Source organism: Vulpes vulpes, chromosome 2, assembly GCF_048418805.1.
Source record: "Vulpes vulpes isolate BD-2025 chromosome 2, VulVul3, whole genome shotgun sequence".
Classification (NCBI taxonomy): domain Eukaryota; kingdom Metazoa; phylum Chordata; class Mammalia; order Carnivora; family Canidae; genus Vulpes; species Vulpes vulpes.
Window position 1 is genome coordinate 57537029 of NC_132781.1, and position 25013 is coordinate 57562041.

A 25013-nucleotide genomic window follows, 5' to 3' on the forward strand; every position below is an offset into this window, starting at 1 on the left:
TTGAAAGAAGAACAATATAGTCAGAATTTCTTTTAGAAAACACACCATCTTCATGATAAAAATCGATTGGAGGACATAAAACAGGAGGCAGAGACACCCGTGAGGAGGCTCTTGAGGACTCTATCCAACAGATGATGAGCCCTGAATTAAGTCATGGAGAGAAGTGGATGGTACTCAGTACAGGAAGTAGAGAGATGGACACCATATAGTAAAGTCTGATTTCTTTTATTAGAGCTGAATGCACAGTTTGAGGAGAATTAAAATACCTTGAGGCTGCCACCATCTCTGGTATTAATATTAAAACTAAAGGGTGGTAAAAGATAGGCTTTTAAAGATTTCTTTTTAAAAAAATTAAATGCTTGTTGAAAAAAAAATTGAACATTTAGGAAGTACATGAAGTAAAAAGTAAATGTCTGAAGTTTTCCTCTTACCGTATTTGGTGTGAACCCTTGTTTTTTGTTTTTTGTTTTTTGTTTTTTAACTTTTATTTATTTATGATAGTCACAGAGAGAGAGAGAGAGGCAGAGACACAGGCAGAGGGAGAAGCAGGCTCCATGCACCGGGAGCCCGATGTGGGATTCGATCCCGGGTCTCCAGGATCGCGCCCTGGGCCAAAGGCAGGCGCCAAACCGCTGCGCCACCCAGGGATCCCTGAACCCTTGTTTTTTTTAATTCAGTTCACACATAGATATATGTATCGGCAGGACCCTGTTTTTTGTTTCCGGTTTCTTTAAATCACTATATACCCCAATGTTTAGCAGTGTCAAATAGAAGACATTCCATAAATGTTTATTAAATGAACTTATAAAAAAATGTATCCACATAATAATTTTTAAGAAGGATACCATACAGTGTATGATTTTGCATTTGTTTTTCACTGGTTATTGTGTCATAAGCATTCTACTATATTACAGTAACCATCGCAGTTTAATCTTTCTGTTTAAATTTATTTAACTTAGTTCTCTGTTGTTGGACATTTAGATTATTTCCAAATTTCCAGTTTTATACAAAAATATAGTAACAATCTTGTATGAATATTCATTGCACAGTTGTGCTAGTTGTTAAATATAGGATTGCTTGTCAGAGGTTTGCTTGTTTAAAATATTGGGAAAAACAAATGGCCCTTTAAAACGTTTAGACCAGGGCAGCCTGGGTAGCTCAGCGGTTTGGGGCCTGCCTTCGGCCCGGGGCATGATCCTGGGGACCTGGGATCGAGTCCCACATCGGGCTCCCTGCGTGAAGCCTGCTTCTCCCTCTGCCGGAGTCTCGGCCTCTCTGTGTCTCTCAGGAATGAATGAATGAATGAATGAATGAATGAATGAATGAATAAATAAATAAATAGTTTAGACCAATTCTTTGACACTCCAAGAATATATGAGAGCAGGGATCCCTGGGTGGCGCAGCGGTTTGGCGCCTGCCTTTGGCCCGGGGCGCGATCCTGGAGACCCGGGATCGAATCCCACGTCGGGCTCCCGGTGTATGGAGCCTGCTTCTCCCTCTGCCTGTGTCTCTGCCTCTTTCTCTCTCTCTGTGACTATCATAAATAAATAAAAATTTTAAAAAAAAGAATATATGAGAGCATCTTCTTTTCCCACTCCCTTACTGACACTGATGTTATCAATCTTTAAATTTTGCCAGACTGTGGCTAGCAGTTAATATCTCATTTTCATTTGCATTTCTGGGTGGTATTTTTGTGTGTAAAGTTAAAGCATCTTTAAAAGTATTTTATTTGCCATTTATCTTTCTTAAAGATCGTTTTTAAGTCAGTTGTTTTAGTGGGAAGAGAAATTGAGCAGTCTAATTTCACCAAACTATTTTTAAGACGTACCCTGTAGTTTAGAATATGGTTTACTTTACAACCCTCTTTCCTGCCCAGCAGGTACACACACACACACACACACACACACACACACACGTATAGAAAAAAGGCACACATCCAGCCCAGGCCATTTTACTTATTTGCCTTTTGGCCCTTCACTCACCAACAAAGCTCTTGTTTTTATGTTTGGATAGAGTTAGCTGGTAATTCACTAGATTCCAATTCACCTTACTTAGAACCATATGTTGTTACCTCCCTACTTTGTCACAAAACTATTTGAAAAAACAGATTTCTTGTTAAATAGTTTATTTTAGTCTGATATGTGTATATAGTACTTAGAAAATGCATCATAATCTGGAAGTCAGAAATGTAGACAAAAAAGTTGTCACTCCTTAACACGTTTATTTTGGGGAGGCACATTTACGGACATGTCTGGCAGCTTTATAAACAGTACTACTGGCACCAAGGGCAACTGTAGGGGGTTAATGGAGACCCTGCATCATTCCTTGCCATGTGCCTGGTGAGTTAACTCCTAGAAGTTTCTGGGAATGGTAGCAAGTCGGGAAAAGGCTGCAACCAACAATCAATGTCACAAAGTGGGGATGACTAATTTGCCGAGGACACCGTTGAGACAGATGTTTAATTAGCTGAAGTCAGAGTGGATAAATTGGGAGAGGACTGCCTATGCAGAGAGATGCCCTGTTCCCTCATCTCTCATTTAACTGGTTTGGTTTTGGTTTTTGTCCTTTCTGTTTTCTTTTGGAAGGCAACATCCTCAGACTCAGGGGAGCTGGGAGGGGAATAGGACAAAAAGTACCCTTTGGTACATCTACTGAACACTTACTTATATTTTTGTATTTAACTATATTTTTGTATTTAACCTTGTAAAATGGACATTATCTATTTCTTATGGTTGAGAAAACTGAGAATGTGTAAATGTGTATTGTGTATATGTACATGCATTCTTGTGTGGGTTGCTAATGAGTGACATAGATGAGATTTGAACCTGTACCCCTTGATTCTTAAGCCCAGCATTTTTTTCTCTGTACTGCAGCGTCCCCACTTAAAATGTAATACAAATGAGAGAACTTTCTGGAATAAAGTAATCTGTATATTGACAGGAGCTGGTGTATGCATTTGTTAGAACTGTCAAATGATACTCAAAAGATTTGTGCATATCATTGTATGAAAATTTTACCTAAAAGTAAAAAGAGAATCTCAAATATTGGATACCAGTTAACGTTATGGACACTGAATGTACTGATGTCTGCTCTTCACTTTGAATTTTTTTTAAGAGATGCATTGGTGGATGGATATATGATAAAGCAAATACAGTAAAAATGCCAGTTATAGGGTCTAGGTGGTGGGTACATGGGTTTTCAATGTATAGTTCTTTCAACTTCTCTGTAATTTAAAAATGTTGATAATAACCTAGGAAAGAACTCATAAAAATTAAAAATATATAATTTCGGTTCTGCTTATTAATGTAAATTTCTGAGCTTACAAATAAATGTCTCTGTGGTATAGAAAATACTAATCTTTACTTCTTAATAGGGTAGTTTATCTTTCATTACTTCATATGTTAAATGACATCTTTGAGGTCATAGTTTCTTCCATGGACCCGTGGTTTTAAGTAGCATATAGAGTTATGAAAATATAATTGTTACCACTTATTGAATATTAAAAATATGCCAGGCAATCTGCCAAACACTTTTTGTAGTGATGTCTTTTAATCCTTAAATCAAGTATTTGAATTGGTTGTTATTTTTGTTTTATAAGAGAGAAAACTAAAGCTCAGAGAGTCTACAAGACTTGTCCAAGATCACACAGCTAGTAAGCTGGGGAACCGGGACTCAAACCCAGATGTATGATGCCAAAGTTTGTATTCCTCTTACTGGCTAAGTCTCCGGGGTCCACGTGGTAGTGGAGGCAGGTATGCTTTTCTTCCTGGAGAGACCAAGTGCACGTGCTTCATTTGGACATGGCAGCATGATTCAGTGGAAAGAGTACAGGTCTCCACCCTAGCTGTGCCTTTCACACAAGCTGTAAGCTTAGACTAGTCATCAAACCTTTTTACCTTGGTTATCTTTTCTGTCAACAGTTCATAGTAAGTGTTCAGTGGATATTGGCTGCCTTTATCCTTGATGCCACTGCTGCACCAGGCACACCATAAAATCTAGCTTTTGAGGTTTATTTACTTCCTTTTCTACCCATATGACTTTGTCTTTGCCTGTACCTTTCATTTGCAACAAATTAAGTCTATAGAAAGCTTATACCCGGTGATAGAACCAGCCTTTGAATTGTGTTTGGATATGGATCTGCTGGAAGCATCTTTATTTTGAGCAGGAGAAAACTAGATCCAGAGGGCCAGCACTAAAGATTTTTAGCTAACAAGAAACTTATGTCAGGCATGTAGGGGTGGCCTCATGGTCATAAGGCACAGTCATCATGTAGCTTATATCAGCAAATTTAATTTACTGCACCCAAGATTCTAGAGAGAAAGTGAACAAATTACAATTACCTGTAACAAACATGTTTATAAAAAGGTGATTATAAAAAGCCTTTGTATCAACAGCCAAGTAGCTCACAAAACCTATTGCTTCTTCTCAGAAAACATTTGAAAGAGGAAATGTAATCAAACACCAGTATGATTTTTGAGGAATGATTACAAAAGTTACAGAAAGATTTTGAGTGCTGTCTGTCCGCCCCTTACACCCCCCATGAAGCAGGCCATTCATATAATTACCCTGTTAGTAAGTATAGTTTTCCTCTAAGGAAAACTCTTCTTCTGCCAAGGTTGGGTTTAGCCATTTGCATGAAAAATCATCACTGTATATGAGCTATGCCCCCATAGAAGACCTCTTTAGCCCAGAGACCTGAGAACTCAGCTTCTATCTCTCAATGCTTTCAGAGGCCTGACACTAGAACCAGTCTTCCCCCATAGCAGTTTTATTAAAAGGCAGTTTTAACAGTTGCACTGACAACTTTCCACAAAGAGTTTTTCCTTTTTGAGTAAGTTACAAAAACTGGCACTTTCTACAATGCCTTTAAATGCATTAAGAAAAAAAGAAGAAGAAAAATAGCTCATAGGTATTTCTTCTTCTGTCCTACAGTGACAATAGTACCCAAAAACAAAGATGACTTAAAATCAGGAAAAGGCATTGAAGTGGCACTGGGAGGCAAGTCTAGGGAAAAGATGCATCAGCACCTACTTCTCGTTACCTGGCTACTGATCACAGTAGGACAGTCAGCAAGGTGGATAGATTTTACTGTGCCATCAAACCAATTTTTCAAATAGAAAGTCAGTGAGATGTGATTAAAGCCCAAGTGCTACAGAAGATACAAGGTGGTCTATTGGAGCTCCTCAATCTTCCTCAAAACTGTCACCGCTAGATCATAGAACTATCAAATCGTAACAGAACCCCAGCTTTACTTTTTTTTGTACTCTGCATTTAATAGAACAATGTGAATTAGACAAAATTAAGACAAAGTATGATTTAAGTCTAAAAAAATCCTGAGGGTCACGTAGATCTCTCAAGCACAGTGTATCTGAGTCCAAACTCCTCACTCAGATTTATAGAGTCTCTGCTACATTTTAGGCAGTGTATAAAGGATAGCAGACCTGTTCTCAGCTCTGATTTTAGTGGGGTAGATGGTCAATAAAAACAGACTGAGATAGATTTGATAAGGATACTCACTTCTGGTTAAAAAGACTTCTTTGAGTCTCCAGTTTTATGAGCACCACTCCCAAAAGGACTCCCTCTTGCCTCCATGATCAGGCATTACCTCAGATTTTCCACTTGAGCGAGTTTCCATGCATCTGCCAACCAGTTACCAACACCGCGCCCTGATGCAGGAAGACATGGACAGGACAGCGATGGCTGGGTGAATTCATGAGATCAACAGTGTAAATTAAGAGGTACAGGCAGTATCTCAGCCTTGGAAGCTGCTAGGGAAAACACTGTCCCTCAGCCACTAAGCCTTGCGTCAGCAGCGCCATGGGCCTGCCCCAGTGAGTTCCTAAAAGCTTGATCTTGCCAGATGTTGGTGAGTACCTTACCAAGGGAAAGGACAGGGGCCCTCCTTTTCTTTTAGGATGGGGGAGTTGAGCTTTCCTTTGAGTAAAATGAAAGCTCCTGTGGAGAACAGGTTCCTTTTTGTTTGCCAGCACTGTAGCTGGTGTGGAGTTGATGACTAACGTATTTTGTGGAATAAGCAAAGGAGAAGCAATGAGAGCCAATCTACAGCCCACAGCTGCTTCACTCCCTGCCAGCCCAGGCTCAAGACTACGCACTTCCTATCCAGGAATAGATTCACTGCACTTTGATTATTGGAAATCAAACTTCCTCTGAGAATTAAATCATCGAATGAAAATGTAAATGTCTTAAAAATGAAACGCAGTGCACATCAGTTGAAATTAGTGTTGCCTCCCAGGTTCCCAAGACATGAATCTCTAATGAGTCCTTGGGGAGCCAGTGGAATACAGCAAAAACAGACATTTTAAGCCCTGATAATCAAGTAAGGGTGCCCAACAGGAAGAAGCTACTGCATACATCCTATTACAGAAAAAGAGAATTAGGGCAAACTCACTTTCCAAAGCAGGGTTGTACATGTGTGAAAGGTAGACCACACACTAATTCCTCATCTTCATAGCAGAAGTTAATACGTATTGTCTGTTATTTATAATCATTTTTAAAACAGCTGAGTAAGAATGCTGATAAAAAAGAAGGTGGGTACCAGAAGAGCCAAACATTTCTGAAGTAATTACCTATAAGAAGGAATTTGGGGATGTGCAGGGAATTAACTTTTTCATTATAGGACTTGTGATATTATTTAACTTTTAAAACTATATAGATAGCAACTACCCATGGGTTCTGTCCCCATGCTTTAAGAAAAACACCTTTTTGCACTGGAAAAAAAAGTAAATAATAAAGATAAAACTTGTATATACAGTTGACCCTTGAACAAGATGGGTTTGAACTACATGGGTCCACTTATGTGTGAATTTTTTATAGTACAGTACTATATGTGTATTTTCCTAACTATTTTCTTAACATCTTCTTTAGATTACTTTATTGCAAGAATATGGTATATAATACATATACCATACAAAATATGTATTAATCAACTGTTTATGTTATTGGTAAGGCTTCCAGTCAACAGTAGTTAAGTTGTTAGACAGTCAAAAGTTATGTGTGGATTTTTGGCGGTGTGGAGGATCAGCACCCCTAACCATCTTGTTGTTCGAGAGTTCCTTTGCTAGAAGTAAAAATTGTTTTTAAAGTTTGTAAAAAGAAGACTACATACTTTCAAATTCTAGAGCTTAGAAAGATTTCTTTCTTTCCTTTACTAACATGGACTTTATTTGGTAACTTCCTTTCTCCTAAAAGCCACAATTTTATTGCATTGGATTTTATTGTGTTGGATTTTATTTATTATTTTTATTTATCCATTTTATTGCGTTGGATGTCACTTTTCTGTGAGAACACTGTTATTAAATAGTTGCTTTCCATTGCAAACATCTCTAAACCTTTTAAGACCAAAATGTTATATGAGTATAACCATTATATTGTGATTTTGCCAACATCTTGTCTCTGTGGCCTGTATTTTCTGGAGGTTAAAGCACAAGCTATTAGCTGAGTACTCTTGTCCCATCCTAAGAATGACTAATATCTCAAATATAAATGAAAACAGCTGCTTTTCCATAACATTAGAGTTCCAAACAGCTGTCACATGTACATTTTGACATTCTCTCTTCTTCTTCTTCTTTTTTTTTTTGTTTCCCCAAATTGGGACAAAAATTAGTTTACTGAATCTACTAATCTGGTTAAGTGTATCATCTAACTTCTGTGGAAAAGTGGAGAGGAGGTCACAGAAAAGCATTTTGAACTAGAATATAGCCATCTCCAAAGATTCGAACTTACTTAAAATGAAAACTCTGTGATGAGACCTCTCTGTGCCAAGAACATAAAATTTTTTGTAGAGGCCTGGCTGTGGCTGCTGTACCAGTGTTGCCCTTGCCAGAGAGCCTGCGCCTTGGCAAGACAGCCATTGTTCTCTCCCATCTCAAGAAACTGTGGAGTGCCACCCCATTGTCTCCTGAAAGCCTGAATCCGTGCTGTCTCATCTTCTGCAGCCCTTGGAGGGTTTATTTCGGGATTATTGTTGTGGATCAGAAGTCTGTGCTCCCCCTATTGGCTTAATGTTGGCCCTACCACTCCTAAGTAACCTTGATCAGGTCATTCACTCTCTCGGAGTTCCTTGCTTTACTTTGCTCTTCAGTAAGATAAAGTCACAGCTATATCACAGGCTGTTGACTGGTAGTCTTAATTGTGGGAGCTTAATACCTGTGTTCTAGCTTAATCCCCGAGGGGTTCCCCTCTTGCTTCTCTTACTCTTTCTAGCTCTTTGGTGGGTTTCATAGTCTGTTTGAACTTCATTTTCCTCCTCTATAAATGAGAATAACACTATCTTCTCCATAGCATTGTTGCCAGAATTAAGTAGATATCCATGTGAAACACCGAAAACACTAAGATGTTATTATTTTATTACTCCATAAATGTTAGTCCTGACCCCTCCCTTCAGTTTCATTTTTATGAGACTCAGCCATGCTCACAATTGTGTGATATAAACACTTTGTTTTTTGTGAGTATGACTGCTTTGAGTCATGATTCAACAGAGACCCTAGCTACTAAGAAACCTGGCTCAAATTTAGTCCGCATTACATACAGCCCAGAATGTGTGCATCTGTCTGCCCAGCTGCTCATTTGAGCTTTTCCAGGGGTCTGAGGTGCCTTGTCAGAGCAGCAAAGCATCAGTGAGAACACAGGTATGCACGTGTAAGAATGACCTAGCATTCCTCTGTAGCACTCTGCATCTGGGGCTGGATATGCAGAAGGGTTAAAAGCTGGAGAAACTTTTGTCATAAATTTTCTCTTCAGCAGGACTTCCCAGGGAACATCTGACATTAGGAGAGAGGAAATGCTGATTGGTCTCGGAGTCAGCTGAAGGAGACAGGAGCTGCAGTGGAAGCTGCTGGATTTACTGTTATTAGCAAGGCAAATGGAAAGCCAGCAGGGCAGCCCAGCTCCCAGATAATAGATGTAACAAGAAGGAGAACTCCCAGGAAGGAAAATGGCTGGCAGCCATGAGTCCTCTTCCCCCTCTACTGCCATTTTTTTCCATCGCTTTTACCTTGTTTTGTGTGTTTAGCACAGGGAGAAGCATATTTTAACATTTTCAGTTATTAGTCACAATTGATTTAAAATAAAACAGGATCTATAATTCAGCTTATCAGTTTGATAGTTGAACATGGTGAAATGTTAAAATTGTATGAATATAGTATCAAACAGCTGCCATTTATTGAGCACTTTCCATGCCTAGCCTAAGTGCTTTACATGTGTTATCTCATTTAATCCATATAACAACTTCATGCTTTAGAAATTATCATCATCCCCAATTTAGAGATAAAAAACAATGCTTAGAGACCTTAGGTAATTTCCCAAGGTCTTAAAATTTAGTGAAGCTGGGATTTGAACCATGCCATTAAGGTCCTACCAGTCCAGTGGAAAGTACTGAGACAAGAGCACAAATGGCTATTATGGGGCCAGACAGGGTACTGGCAGTAAGAAAAGTGCTTACTGAGGCCTGTGTTCCTGTCTTGAAAAACAGCCCTGGCTGATACAGTGGTATTTAGAAGGTGGATGGGTAGGCAGGGAAGAGCCCAGCTGGCAGGTAGAAATGATCTCTGAAGGACCTGATCCCTCAAAACAAGAAGGGCATGAAGGCAGTTGATACCTAAGGACCACAAGGACTGAGGGAGAATTGCAGGTCCTGACAGCAAAGACCAGAGAAGCAGATGATGCTCAGCATCCAGGGACACAAATACAGAGAGCTGTGTCCTATGCAGGGTCAGGTCAGAAAGGTAACAGGTGAACAAAACACCAATTGTCAAGATTACCGCTAGAAAAAAAAATCCCTTTAAAAATACCTACCAGATCCCAGCATATACTAGTTTTTCTCATTAAGTCCAATGTAGCTAGCTTTTTTTTTTTCCTAGCAGGAGAACCAATGAAAACTAAAAATATATATCTTTAAATGCTAAAATGAAACTTGGCCCAGAAAGACATTCAGCTAAGAAACAGACGTCACCATCCACCTAATTAATTCAGTAAGTCATTCATCAGACATTTACCAAGCTCTGTAGTTGCAAAGATTAGTAAGACTCCCACCTCACATTCACTCTCTTGGGGTTCATTGAATCACTGAGAATCATGGCAAGTGGGATTCTCCAAACTATTGTTCTCTTGGTCATTCCACACTTTTTCCTTCATTTTTACCAAACAAGTGTAGGTGAATTCAGGTAAATTAAATCTGTACATTTAAATGTGTATACAGAGAGATCCAGGCAGGTAGGTAGTGTCAAGGGCAGGCCCAATTTTCTGAGAGGCCCACTGAGAACCTAACAGGGTACTAGGCCCAGGGCAGGGTTCTGGGCAGGGTTGGGCCAGGGGCAAGGCCACTTACCTGGATGAGACTTGAAGATCAAGGCCAAAATAAAAGAAAGGAAGTCTTGTTTTAGGTTGGCCTTAAATTGCAGAAATCTTCTTGTTTTGAAGTAGAGCCTGCAGGTGAGATGAATGTTAAGTGATGTGACTTTCCCTATTGTGGGGAAAGGAAGTGGGCCAGTCTGGGAATCTGGTAGGGCCTGATGTCATGGAGTCAGTTGGAAAAAAGTATATGCAAAGGGTCCTGGAGGCCAGATAAGACTTAAGGAATAACCAGAAGAAAGGGATGTGGTTTTGACAGACTGGAGGAGCAGGCAGTGTGAGTGAAGGGAACCATGATATTATGCACTGAACAGTAAGGAGACCAGTTTGGCTGGCTCATAGAGGACATAGATGAACAATTAGGATGGATAGAAGATCCAGAGAGTAGGGCAAAGAAATTGTGAAAGGATTTTTAGTGTGATATAACCTTGAGAGAGGACCCTCTAATAATAGGATGAAGGATGGATGGCTGGAGGCCAGGAGAAGAGTGGGGAGACCATTCTTGATGGCTGGATGATAAGCAATTCAGGGGAGATATTTAAACAGGTAGTCTGCAGAACTGGAGAGTTGACTGTCAACAACAAGGAGGGAAGGCTGAGTAAGAAGTATTCCAGACTTGTGAGTGCCTTGTTCACTACTATGAATCCTTAGAGGCCAGAATCAGTATTAATGATCTTTGCATCTGTAGTGCCTAGCCCAGGACTCAGCACAGGATAGGTGCAGTAAACATTTGATGAACAACTGAAATAATTTATTGTCATTGGAAACCTAGTTACAAGGAAAAAGCTGTTTTCGGTAGAGAAGCTTAATACATTTGTAGTTGATTCTCCTTTGAAATTAGGATCAAATAAGTGCTTGGAGTTCTCTTCATTCCTGCAAAGGCAGGCCTGAGCCATTTATTGTCAGTGGTACTTCGTTGGAGAGGTGATGGAAGCCCCAAAGAGGCCCTGCAGCCTGTTGTCCCACCCACGGTTACAACCTCTTCCAACGGCCACTGGCACCCAGTGGTTTATAGAACACTGTCACTCTTAGTTCCTCACAGAATCTGCTCAGTAGCCTGTCAAGTACATACAACTATTATCTTCATTTTCAGAGGAGGAGACAGAGGTTCAAGAGGATGTAATTTACCCAAGCCGGTCTCTGGCATAAGCAGATATGAATAGAAGTCTTCAGATTCCACTGTATCCTAACAAAGTCTGATGATTGAAAACAGCTGGCCCTAAGCATACTCTCCATTGACTTAGTTTGGAGTCACCACTTTTTTATAGTAGAGAAAAGGCTACAGACAAATGAAGTCTCCTTTTTGTTTGCTTCTTTTGTTTTTGTCCTTAGGTGTTTGTGACTAAATTCACTAATTTTGCTGGCTGTCAAGGCTGTGTTAAGGAAAATGGGTTTGAACTGCTGTGGTTTTTGAGTACTGGACTGGATGTCAGAAACCTTTGCCATCACGGGAAATTCTGTCACTCTGGATTTACTATCTGTTCCCCACAGCTGAATTCCTCAGCAGTGTGATTTAGCACCCTGGCTCCCCATCAACCAGTTTTGGCATTTATTTGAATGCATTACCCCACTGGCTTCCATAAACTATTTTACAATTGTTTAAAATAAATGACTGTTTATTTTCACAAAAACCATCTGTATTTCTTTACAGAGTAGCAGATAACTGTATGTAAAATTTGGTAATGTCACAGTGACTCAAGAGAAACAGATTAGATTGAAAAATTGGATGGTAAGGGATAGTGTTAAAGGTTTTCATCCTCGGGCAGCCCTGGTGGTGCAGTGGTTTAGCGCCGCCTGCAGCCCAGGGTGTGATCCTGGAGACCCGGGATCGAGTCCCACGTCGGGCTCCTTGCATGGAGCCTGCTTCTCCCTCTGCTTGTGTCTCTGCCTATCTCTCTCTCTCTCTCTGTTTCTCATGAATAAATAAATAAATAAATCTTTTTTTTTTTTTAAAGGTTTTCATCCTCTGTAACAAGTGATACCTGGATTTGAAGGAGGAAAAAAAAATGTTTCTTTTTTCAAAGTAATACCAGGCTTCCTTTCTCCAAAGGGAAATGCATTCCTGCCAACTGGGTAGTAACAGGTTATGGACTATGAGCATTTCTCTGTTTTTCCAGCACTCTCTCTGCCTGGGGTGGTGTTGTATAGGAAGCTCCTATCCAGCAGCTTCCTGCCTTCACCAAGTTTTAGGGTTATCCATGCCTTACCTCTTCTTGTTCTGATGGTGAGTGGATTTCTAGGCCCGTGTGTTATATCTCAGAGAACTGGTAGGAGACACACTGGGACAAGGTTGATGTGAGAGAAGGTAGGTCTGAGTCAGGGAACTGAGCTGAAAGGGAAGCGGGATTGGCTCCTGACAGTGGTGGTCTTCCATTCTCCAGCCAGAGCCCAAAGCAGCACAGATCTATGCCAGCCCTGTCCATCCCCAGGAAATCCAGTCAGAGTTGGGGATCAATTGTGAGTCTACAAACAGAGGGGACATTTGGAGGCTGCTGGAGGTAGAACTTTAGGTCTGCTTTGGAGGACAAAGTAGTCGGTGTAGCCAAGCAGGCCGAGTTTCTATTTAGTCACCACTGAAGTCACCAAATACATACACACTTTTTGCTGTGGCTGCCCCAGGAATGCAGAGGTACTGAAACATGCACTCCAACCACTCCAACCGCCATTTGCATACAGCTAGTACAAGAGATAGACCCAAACAGAGACTTTCTTCATGTGGGTTGCACAGAGAAGTACAGGGGCAGAGGTACTCAAGCTGGTTTGATTTCTTGAGTAGGAGAGAATGAGTACTAGAGAAGTGAAGTAAAGGGAAGATTACTTCAGAGGGACTAGTATGAGCAGAGCACAGAGGGTTGAAACAGCATGGTTTGGAGGGTGTTTCTAGATTACTGTATCATTGGGTGGGAGGCAGGAAGAGAAAGGAAATAAGACTAGCATGGCAGACCTCTAGAGGTTCCAGCCTTTGCTGGAGAATCATACCCCACCTCCCCACCCCCACCCAGTGAAGCTTAGACAGCAAAACCAGAAACCCCAACATGATCTGTGGAGCCCTGGGAACAGCTCTTAAAAGGGAGTTACTGTTATTGTCCCAAAGCAAGGCATAGAATGTTTAAGTAACCTGCCCAGGGTCACACAGCTAGGAAGTGGTGGAGCTGGGAATTCAGATCCAAGCAGTCTCGCTTATAACTACTATACCATCCTGTCTCAAATGTTGGGGTCAGCAGGGGTTGTAGGGCACTCCCTACAACACATACACATACTAAGTTTAGGACAGGGAATAAATCCAGACCTTCCTCCTACCCCTGAAGCTACAGAAATGGACTCCAAACACACTGCCTCTTGTCTCAAAGCCTGAGTGGAGGCACCAGGACTGTCCTAGAGGGACAGAGACAGTATGGAGTCACCCTTTGTTTTCCATACCCCATCTAGAATCCAGGAGGAAGACAGGGCAGGCATAGTTGTCTAGACTAGGGTGATAGAACAGCAGATGGACAGTAACCATTGGCCTGCAGTCATGGCCTCTCTCTGAACAGCCTGTGGGGGCTGCCTAGCCTCAGATGTTACAGTCCTCTTTACCTTTACTGCCTAGCTCCTTTGGGCAGCTCTGGAAGCCTTTGTGGTCCACCTTATGCCTTGACTGTGGATCATGGGAACCCCTAAAGAGGCTCAATGCCATTTTTGTTCCTGGTCCCCCAGCTACTTAGGTGTCTCCCCAGCAGCCACTGAGCCCCCATGATCCACAGGAGCCAGAGATGGTAAGAAGAAGCTCCAGAGACCACAGTCCATAGTCTGATTTAGCTGTAATCACCTCTTAGATTGTTTAACTTCATTTTTAAAAATTGGGTTTTTAAAAAAAAAATTGGGTTTGTTTTTTTTTAAATTTTTATTTATTTATGATAGTCACACAGAGAGAGAGAGAGGCAGAGACACAGGCAGAGGGAGAAGCAGGCTCCATGCACCGGGAGCCCGACGTGGGATTCGATCCCGGGTCTCCAAGATCGCGCCCTGGGCCAAAGGCAGGCGCCAAACCGCTGCACCACCCAGGGATCCCAAAAATTGGGTTTTTAATGACAGAAGTAATACCTATATATGCCCACTGTCAAAAAGCCAAACAAGATAGAAATCTATAAAATAAAAAAGCAAAAAAGCCTTTGTCTTTGCTACTATCCCATCCTATGCACAGAAGTTAACAGAGTTAACTAGTTAACAGAGTAACTGTGCAGTTTGGCTGATATCCTCCAGATTGTGTGTGTGTGTGTGTGTGTGTGTGTGTGTGTGTGTTTTGAAAATACACACTCGTAAATGCACATATATAGCTGGGGCTTTACTTTATTAATATGGAGCATGCTCTGTATATTCTATATCTTTTAAAATTTAATAAAGTATCATGGAAATCTTCCAATGTCTTATTAACTTGGTTTATTTTTTTAATAGCTACATAACATCCTAGTGTACAGAAATACTGTAATTTATTTGATCATTTCCTGCTGGAGAATATTTAGACTGTGCAATATTTTATTTTAAAACAGTGCTGCAGTGAACATCTTTGAACATACATCATTGTGTGCTTGGAGTAATGCTTCTCTGGATAGATTCCTTTGTTGGGTCAAGAGTCAAGGTTGTTCAATTTTAAATGCCACCTTGTTGAAGTCATTCTATTGAACAAAGATTATTGAGCATCTACAAAGAGCCTGTTGCTATTCTGGAGCTCTGGGAATACAGAGTTGGTTTTATTAAAAAGCCCCTCCACCCTCATCTTCAAAGATTTGCAGGAGGGGGGCGGGGCGGAACCAATGACAGACAGAAATGCTTCTAATCCAGCATGGTCGATCCATTGAGAGAAGCAAGGCCCCAAGGAAGTTGCAATGAAAGAGCTCTTGACTCTGACAGAGATTTAGGCAGGGCTGCAGAGAGGAGGGGAGATGCCAAAAGATGTGCCTCCCTACTCCTCCCAGGAGCCCATATGTGAGGCTGGGTATTCAAGAAGAAATTTGTTCTAAAGAATTATGATGCTCCTGCATTTTCTCCTGCACAAAGAAGGAAATCTCGGCTGTACGCCCTTTCCTTTCCTCCTCTTGGCACTTTCTGATTGATGATTGGAAATGATGGCAATACATAAACTATTTTTCTTTTTATTTTATGACCTGGTAATAGCAGTAACATATTTCCAGTAAATGTTTTCTATCGCAATAAAAAAGTTGTAACAAGACTAGAAATGGGTATAGTTAAACCCTAAAGAAATCATACTTTCAGAACTGTGGATTGAGGCGGTAACTCTGTAAATCATTTAACTTAGAAAAAGGTCCTCCTCCACCCGAACAATTCAGGGCAGGCAGCCTGTGTTCACTTTCAGTGCTCAGCAGATAGGTGCATGCCACGAGGGCTTGGAGAACCCCCAGTTTGACCCTCATAAAACCGACAGCTCTCTCTCTGTCTTCCTGCCTGGCTTCCCCCACCCCAACACCTTTACTCCTCTTCGATCCAAAGAGTCATCTCAACCTTAAAATTCTTTTTTTCAACCCCCAAATCAAGAAATCATAGCATGCTCTTTCTGGAATACAGCATAGTAGTGTGGTTAAGAGCACAGGCTCTGGAATCATACACCTGGATTCTTGTCCTGGCCACACTATGGACACATGATTTAACCACTCCAGTTTTCTTCTCTGTAAAATGAGGATTATAAGGAGGCCTCCCCAATAGAGTTTTATGATTCAGAGTGCTAATGCATGTAAAGTGCTTTGTTAAGGGCTGGGAAAGTCCTCAGTGTCATTCACCGTTGTATGAAAAAAGGGTAAATTGATGATTTTGTTTAATTTGCATAGCAGTATAACAACCAACATATATTGTGTGCTTTTTATGTCGTAGGCATCATGTTACACATAATCTTTGCAGTTACTCCACAAAGGTATAGATCGGTAATGTGCCCAGTGTCACATTGTTTGTAAAAAAGCCAATATTTTAATCAAGGTCTTTCTGACTCCAAAACCATTGTCTAACCACCACCTGTCCACCTTCTAGGATTAGATACTCAGCAGGAGCAGAGATGGTAAAACTAGTCAAAACTACTCAAAAGTAGTTCTGTCTTATGCAATCATGGCCTCCTTTGGCAAATAATGATTTTGGAGCAGATGATGTTGAGAAACTATGCTCTAGGAGTTCCAGGGCCAGGCAAAAAAGAGAAATTCCCTTTCCCTAATTGCACGCAGAGCAGCCTGCTCCTCAGCTGATCCTTGTTTAGGCCCTATCACTCTCAAAAGAATGAATGTCTGCTTTTTCTGTTTGTTTGGTGTCCTTAACATGCTCTAAAAATTAGGCCTTTCCCAGCCTTTGTCTTTAATTTCTGATTCTAGCTGACACCTTCATTAATGGTCCAGTACAAGCTTTCTGTCAACTTGAAGACTACTCTGTAAAAGTGGTTTTGCTGTCCTATCAATAATGGTCATAATTTCCCCAATACTCTCATCAGCAGTGAATTGAGTCTTGTAGCAAAGAAATGGAAACCCCAGTGCAGTGGTTTTAAAGTGATTTGTCTTGTAGACGGCGTCTTATTTCAGTAAAATCAGGTCAGTGCAGCACTGCTGGGTCAGATGTAAGTCTGATACAAATTACTTGGAGGAAATTGATCATTTGAACATTAGGTTATTTTTAGCTACTGTAGCTTTTTAATATCTCTTTTTTTCTTTATTTACATCTGTTTTAATAAACTTTAACCATCATCATCAGGGAAATTAAATGTCTTCTCAATTTCAGCCTAGCCTGTGGAAGGAATACCATCTCCCCACCTGCCTTCTCTGCATGGTTTTAGGGTTGGCCGCAGTTCCTGCCTCGTTTAAACACTTAAGCCCCACTCCTCCTCATCCTCTGGCCAGCCCCATTCTGGCGTTTGTTTATTGCACACACTGGCCCCTTGACCAGTCTGTTCTTCATTGCTATTGAAAGTTAATGGGGGCAAAATTGCATTCCCAAACATTTGAACCTGAAGTGGCCAGGGCCGAACTTAGTTGATCTCTGGTGATCGGTTCAATTTAGTTACGATTTTTTGCCATTAGGCTGGGGCTGAATGATGGTGATTTGGTTGAGGCCAAATGTCTGAAGAAAATTGGCTCTCTGATAAGAGTGCTGTTATCAGAGGGGGCTCCCTTCTCATTTACATTTAGATGAGTATTGATTATTTATTTACTCAGAGAAGTGAGATTCGTTTCCAATCTTATCTTTCTCGTCTCTGCTTGTCAGCAGAAAGAGAGATAGAGCTCCTGACATCAGACCAAGATAACAGCACTTTGTAGTAAAGATAAAAGTTGGAATGGGCCTTTTTCTAGTCTTGACTGAAAGGATAAGTTTTAAAAATTAGAACTGATGGGTCATGCTTTCAAAACCTTTCCTGAAGGTTTTGTAGTTTAACTAGGCAGGAGAATTGGTTTATTGGAACAGCCTTGGTCTTTCTTCTTTTGTAATAGGAATTGTATTTAATTTGATTATATTCGGCTGATTCACTGAGAGCAAATTGTGTATTGGCTTAGAAGAGGCTAAAATGTGACCTTATTGTCATGTCACCTTGTTCCTTTTTTATTATTTAAATTCCAAATTATCGGATCTGAGCCTCAGAGGGAGTATAAGCTACAGTGGCTATCACTTGAATATAATTCAGTGCTTACATTAAGATCAAGCAGAAAATGATTATAGTCTCCCTTAGAGGAAGAGTTATAAGCAATGGCATTGACACTAAATGCAGACATTTTAGAATAGCTGATGTTGGGTCTGAGCTCTGATACAGACGGTGTCAGCTTGTCAGGGGTGGCTTTGGCTCAGTGAAGAGCTCACGATTCAGTGAGTCCCTGCCATGGAGCAGGTGAGGCTTGGCACAGTTTGCCTTGGATGAGCCTTCCTGCCATCAGCCTCCTCTGACCCATTGTCCACGGTGTCTTCAGAAGAATCTTACCATAGTGTAAAGCTGACAATGTCACCTTCCTGCTCTGTTAGCATCCTTTGCTGCCGGACCTTGACCAACAGTCTTGGCCAAGCATCCCAGCCTACTTCTCCTCTCACCCCAACAGAACCTGCGTCTTTTCCACACTGAATTTCCCTTGGTCCATGTGGGCTCTTCAGTACCTCCTTGCTTTTGGACATGCTCTTCCCTCTGTAGAAATGCACTGTTTCCCCTACTTCACCTGGCCCTGAGCCCTCCTTCAAGAGTGTGCTCAGATGTTCCACTTCAGGATAGAGGAAGTTCGTTGTTTGCCTCTTCTGTGCTTCCACAGCACCTGATCTATCCCTACTTGGGGAGGAGCACTGACTCAAGCCCTTGGATAACGTCTGCTCCTGAATGTGCTGCCACCTCCTCCAGCCTACCTGAGGGCGGGAATCGCTGATTATTCATCTTTGTGGCTGGGTCATCGTTGGTGCTCAGGATACGTTTGTTACATGATGTGTGGGTGGCGTTGTAACATCGCCTGTCCTTTGATACCTGTGCTGCCATGGTTGGCTCCATGACCTTTACTCATCAGTTTTAGACTATATTTATTGAACCTGAGCCTAGGGAACCTTAGGACTCCGGGCTGCTGAACAAGTCTGATTTTGTAGCTTAAAAGCAAGCTTGCTTAAATAGATATGCACCATCTCCCACCCTGCACCCCTGTCTTGGACACACATGAGAAACAAGATACCACATCCGCTTTAACACCAGCATTCCCTGCCATCATGCATTTTCCCTTAATGGGGCTATTAGCCTGTTGGGACTCTTGGCCTAGGGTTCCACCTGCACCTCATCTCAGCTAGCTCTGTCCCAGCCCGTACTAACAGTAGTAGATGCTGTCACTGAGCACTGTGCCGAAGGAGTCAAGGATTGTCTCATTTAATCTTCATAGCAACCTTCCAAGAGAGGTTCTATTATCTTCCTTTTATAGATGAAAAAATACACAGAGAGGGACCACTGGGTGGCTCAGCAGTTGACCGTCTGCCTTTGGCCCAGGGTGTGATCCTGGAGACCCGGGATCGGGCTGGGCTCCCTGCATGGAACCTGCTTCTCTCTCTATGTCTCTGCCTCTTTCTGTGTGTCTCTCATGAATAAATGAATAAATAAAATCTTAAAAAAAAAAAAAAAGGAAAAGAAAATACACAGAGATTAAGTAACTTCCCCAGAATGCATGTCTGGACGTGTTACTCCCTGAGAGGGTGCAAACACCTGGATTTTTCGCTCAGAATCCAGCCTTTCCTCCTCCTGGCTCATACTTCATATTTTTCTGGCTGCAAGAAGCTCTTTCAGATTAAAGCAGCTCTTTAAGCTGGTGAATGGAAGATGATTGACATAAAGGCACATCCGTGGAAGTATTCAACCTTTGACTTCATCATTTTTCTTTAGGCAGGTGGTCCTCAAATTTGTTCTGATGCTCAGCAGTAATAGCAATAGGTTAATTCATTTATATCTCACTTCAATCCAAAGAACATCTGGAATATATACATCCTTATAATAGGATAAAAATACATGAATTGAAAAACTACATGAAAGGAAAAGGAAAATAAAGATCCAATCATCACAGAAACTCATGCCCAGTCAGCACAGTTGGATCACATGTTTAGTGCTGATCTTCCTCACAGGCAAAGGAGAAAGAGAAACCATCACTTAGTTACAAGAGTTATATTAAACTGTCTGAAGATACGAAAGAGCAGCCAATAGCTCCAAGAAAGCACAGCTTTTCCTGAGAGTGAGGTCTGAAGGAGTTTTTCCCCCTGCATCTTTAGAAATAAGAGGCAGAATGTATGTATGTATCCACCATCTAACAGATTTTCTTTGAAACTTATGTGCTGAGATGTTTGCCTCAGGTTTACAAAATCCCATAAAAATCCTGCCTGGCTGTTATAACTTGGGACCCTCCCAAAGTGCCCAGAGCATTATTTTGTTCCTAGACCATCCAGTGACATGGTGTTACTGCAATAAATACATCATTAGAATACCCAAGCAGGTTTTCCTGTCTCGGCACAGTAACTGCTTCCCAGAATCCTTCTTTGGTGTCCACATCCACTGCAAAGTAGAGAGCATGTGGCTTCATGTGCAGCTGTGATATTTGAAAATCTCTTTCCATAGGTGGATGTTGCCTTGAGAAATACATACTGTTCAGTGGGAAGGAGACTTTTATATAATCATTTCCTTGGAAAAAATATATTAATAGAAGCTGACCTCGCAGCTTGTCTTTTTAAAGTGGTTTTAGCTATTTTTTCTTTTCTCCCATGTTAGCTGCCTAAAAATTAAGCATTTGATAGAAATTCTAGGTTGATAGATCTAGTAGGTCTAGGTTGTCATAATCTCAATTATCAACACCAGACATTTATTAAGAACTTGTTATGAGGGAGGCAGTATGGTTTGTACATATTATAGAGTGCAGACTAGGGCAGCCTGGCTGTGAGTCCTCATTCTGCCACTTCCTATGGGACCTTGAGCTGGTTATTTAGCCTTTGTAAGTCCCAGTTTCATCCTGTTATGAAATGGAATTCATATTCTTTACATCTAGGATGACAAATCAGGTGTTCTGTATAAAAGGCCTAGCACAGTACCTGGCACACAGTCAGAGGCCCTGCTATGTTCTGACCTCTTAGTATTGATATAGTCCAGTGAGGAGGCTGTGGTTGATAGCTGACACTTATATAACATAATTAGTGTATCAGACACTGTTCTAACTGTTTTACAACTATTAACTCATCGAATCCTCAGGTAGGCCTATGAGGTATTATTATCCCCATTTTACAGATGAAGAAACTGAGAGAGATTGAGTTGCCCCAAAATCATACAGCTGAGTTGATCAGCCAGGACTAGAGCAAGGCAATCTGGCCCAAGTCCATTCCCTTAACTACCAGGTTATATTACTTCTCATACATATATGGCCTAAAGTTATCATTTGGCTTTTTCACGGGGAAAATGTGTGCAACAGTCTTTCTTTCTTTTTTTTTTTTTAAGATTTTATTTATTTATTCATGAGAGACACACAGAGAGAGAGAGAGAGGCAGAGACACAGGCAGAGGGAGAAGCAGGCTCCATGTAGGGAGCCCAACGTGGGACTCAGTCCCGGGTCTCCAGGATCATGCCCTGGGCTGAAGGTGGCGCTAAACGGGCCGAGCCACTGAGGCTGCCCACAAGAGTCTTTCTGTGTGAGATATCTCATCCACTGTTTGGGCAAGAATTAGGAGTGAAGTTGATACTTATAGGAGGCAATTTTCAATTTGGATTTTGATCTCAAGTCTCATCTACAGCTTAGCCACCCTACCTTCCCCGGAATCCTTTGCTATGCCCAGAAATGGGTTTCCAAATAGGTCTTCAGTTTTTATGGAAGAGCAGAGGGAGTACCTAGGGTAGAAGGTAACACTCAGAATTTCAGTTAATGACAAAACTGGGCACATATAGGAATATTCTTAAGGAAAGATGAAAGGAGAGTCTTCCTGGATGGATGGAAAAATAAGGTGATCCTGTCTTCATAAGGATCCAGGATATAACCATTGGACAGAATATTTAGTATGTATGGATTTCATAAAAATAAATAATTTCAGATCATTTTCATTTTGAACTTATAGAAACCACAAGTTAAGTGATTCAGAACCCAAATGAAACTACAAATCTACAAAAATTTATACTTACGGTATAAACTATGGCCTCTTTATAATTGTCCAGTAATTTATAGTTTGTTAGAGGAAGAAAGGTTCAAAACACAGGGGCTTTAAAGCCTAAGACACTTGGGGTTTTATTTCCCCTGAGCTACTTCCTACCTTTGTGTTCTTGGGAAAGTTACTTCATCCTGCCAACATTCAGGGTCCCAGTCTGTCAAATGGGGATAATAATATCTGCCTCTTAGAGCTGCTGTCAGTATACAGTAAGGTAACGTGTAGAGTGTTTGGCATATAATGGCCATTCAGTAAGTGAGCATCATCATCATATTAGGCTTCAAGGAGAAAATCCTAAAGCTACTTTCACAAAACAAACTATTTTAATAGAAATATCTGCAAGACCCAAGAAACAAAAGAGGGTGAATGGTTGATTGATGGCTGTTATGGCTTTGAGAAGTGGTGCAGGGGCTCATCATGCTTAGAGACAAGGAACCCTTGCTAGTACTCCCTCCCTCCCCTAGTTTCCCTCATCACGTTTTCCAGGCAGCCACAGAGACTAGAAGGAAAGAGTGCAAAGGAAAACAGCCTGATATACACCGCAATGCAGCCAGGCCTTGGGTCCCAGCGATCAGGAAAGTGGTGGCTTATTTATAGCCTAGCTGCCAGGTAGGCAGACAGCTGTAGGTAGGCAGAGAAACCTAGCTGACAGGTAGACCAAGAAGCCCAGCCCACTGTGCACTGTGCTCAGAGTCCAACTAAGCAAGTCTAGGTTTCAGGATTACCTAAGATGAAAATAACGATCTGCATAAACAGATAAATGTCTGATTTTGATTAAATTATCACATGTGAAAGACCTATTAGAGATGCCACAATGTGTGATAATTGTGGTATCCTCAGAAAAATGGCATAGGAAGAAATCAGAGGACTTGTAAGTATATATATGATGTATTTTAAATTATAAAAGTAGCCTTTTTTATTATAGGAAATGTGAAAAATACAGAAAAACACTAAGGAAAAATAAAATACTCATTATCCCACCATCCAGTATTAGCACTATTCACATGTTGGGAATAACCTTGCAGTCTTTTTTTCCCTTGTGACTTTACCCATATTTTTTCACAATTGCAATCTTCTGCACATGTTGTGTTATAAGTTGCTGTTTTCGTAAGATAGCATATTATAAACATGTTTTATAAAATTAGATATTTTTGCAGCATCACTTTTAAGATCTTTATGGTATTTCACAGTATTTTGTTTAACCAGTCCCTTGTTGTTATATTTAGGGTGTTCCCAAACTTTGGCTGTCATAAAAAAGTGAATTATTGTGGCTAAACATTGTACCCAATTTCACCCTAAATTCATAGAGGTGGTTGTCAGTGTCTTGCACACTATGTTGCTGGGAGGTATTCAGGGCAGTCCGAGATGGTTTAACCGGCCCGTGTCTTAGAAAGCAGCTCTCTAGGTTCAGTGGCGACTCCTTTACCCTAATGGGCTTGAGGCCCACAGCTCTGAAAGGTGGGTGCTGGGAGGGGAAAGGAGAGGGTGCATAGGAATCTTCTTACCAGCTGAGTTTCCTGAAAGTTCAGCTGGGCATGATTTTTCTGTGATTACTTTCCCCAGTGAGTGTGGAAGCATCAGGAATCAGCAGCAAACATGCCTGGTAATTGACAGATGCCAGTGGTAGGTGACAGATAATCAGAGACTAGGAATCACCTGTGTTTCCATGCCTTTATTTGCTAAATATTTTCAAAATGAAAATTAAAGGTTTTATTTTTTTTTAATTTTTTATTTATTTATGATAGTCACACAGAGAGAGAGAGAGAGGCAGAGACACAGGCAGAGGGAGAGGCAGGCTCCATGCACCGGGAGCCCGACGTGGGATTCGATCCTGGGTCTCCAGGATCGTGCCCTGGGCCAAAGGCAGGCGCCAAACCGCTGCACCACCCAGGGATCCCCAAAATGAAAATTTAACTGTGTATGATGTTGAAATGCAGTATCCTCTTGACCTGAATATAGCATTTTAGAGTTTATAAGAATTGTGTAGTCTTCTGAGCATGTATTTGCATAAAATTGGAAAAGTGTTTTGAGCACTATTGACTTGGTAAAAGTTTAAGCACTATAAGTAGTGTACAAAAGACTATGTACAAGAACTCTGAGTCTTGCTAATGACATACCAATTAGAGAAAAGATGGGCTCTCCCATGAAACTGACATGACATGACAGTGCTCTCAATGAATGTAGAACATAGGGGAGGAGGATGACATGGAGGAGGTGAGTGAAATGCCTCTGACTGGTGAAGGAGTGGTACTCGATGTGAATAACAAGCTGACAACAGCTGAAGAATATATCTAAAAATATGTGTTCCGCCTGGGAGCCCCGGAAGGCCTCTGATGCTTTCCTCAGATCTCTTACACCTTTCCTCCTTCTGACCAAACACGCCTTTCATAGTCAAAATAATAAGACAGTTTCTTATGCCTCTAATCTTTTCAATAACCATTAACAACATGAGCAGTCTTTTGAATCTGATCATTGGACCCATTAGGTATTATCTGAGAAGAACAAGATTGTCATTTGCCTTGACAAAGAAATACATGAATAAATGTATAAAATGCCCCAGTGTTTTATTAAGATCTGCCACAGCCCCCCATGTGGCACAGGCTAGCTAGTATTCCTGGTTTTCAGTATTATTGAATCTGTGTCTTTGTGTTTTCATGAATGTTCAACAAAAACATGAATCAGCAGACCCTGTCTTTCTATCTCTGTACCCAGAAATCGGAGTTGTTTTTTGTCTCACCAGCTTTTTAAATTTTTAAAGTTTTTGGGCTGTCATCATTTTAAGAGTTCTAAATATACTTTATTCCTGCTTATAAATGACTATTCATTATTACATAATGATTTTTAATAAGTACTTCTGTAGGACTGCCTCCTATGAGGCAGATGCATTACTAAGGATTTTTCCTGTATCATCTGTAATCTTCACAGTAATCCTTAACATATAAGTGTTCCCCCATTACGTATTAGGAAACAGAGGCTCAGAGAGGGTAGGTTATCTCCTT

The 25013-nt window shown here is 41.0% G+C and overlaps 1 protein-coding gene across 10 annotated transcripts in view; it reads left to right on the forward strand.

Moving 5' to 3' along the window:
* The window catches only part of MAPKAP1 (MAPK associated protein 1), a 255479-nt gene that overhangs the window by 164955 nt on the left and 65511 nt on the right, over nucleotides 1-25013 (forward strand). The window lies entirely within an intron of this gene.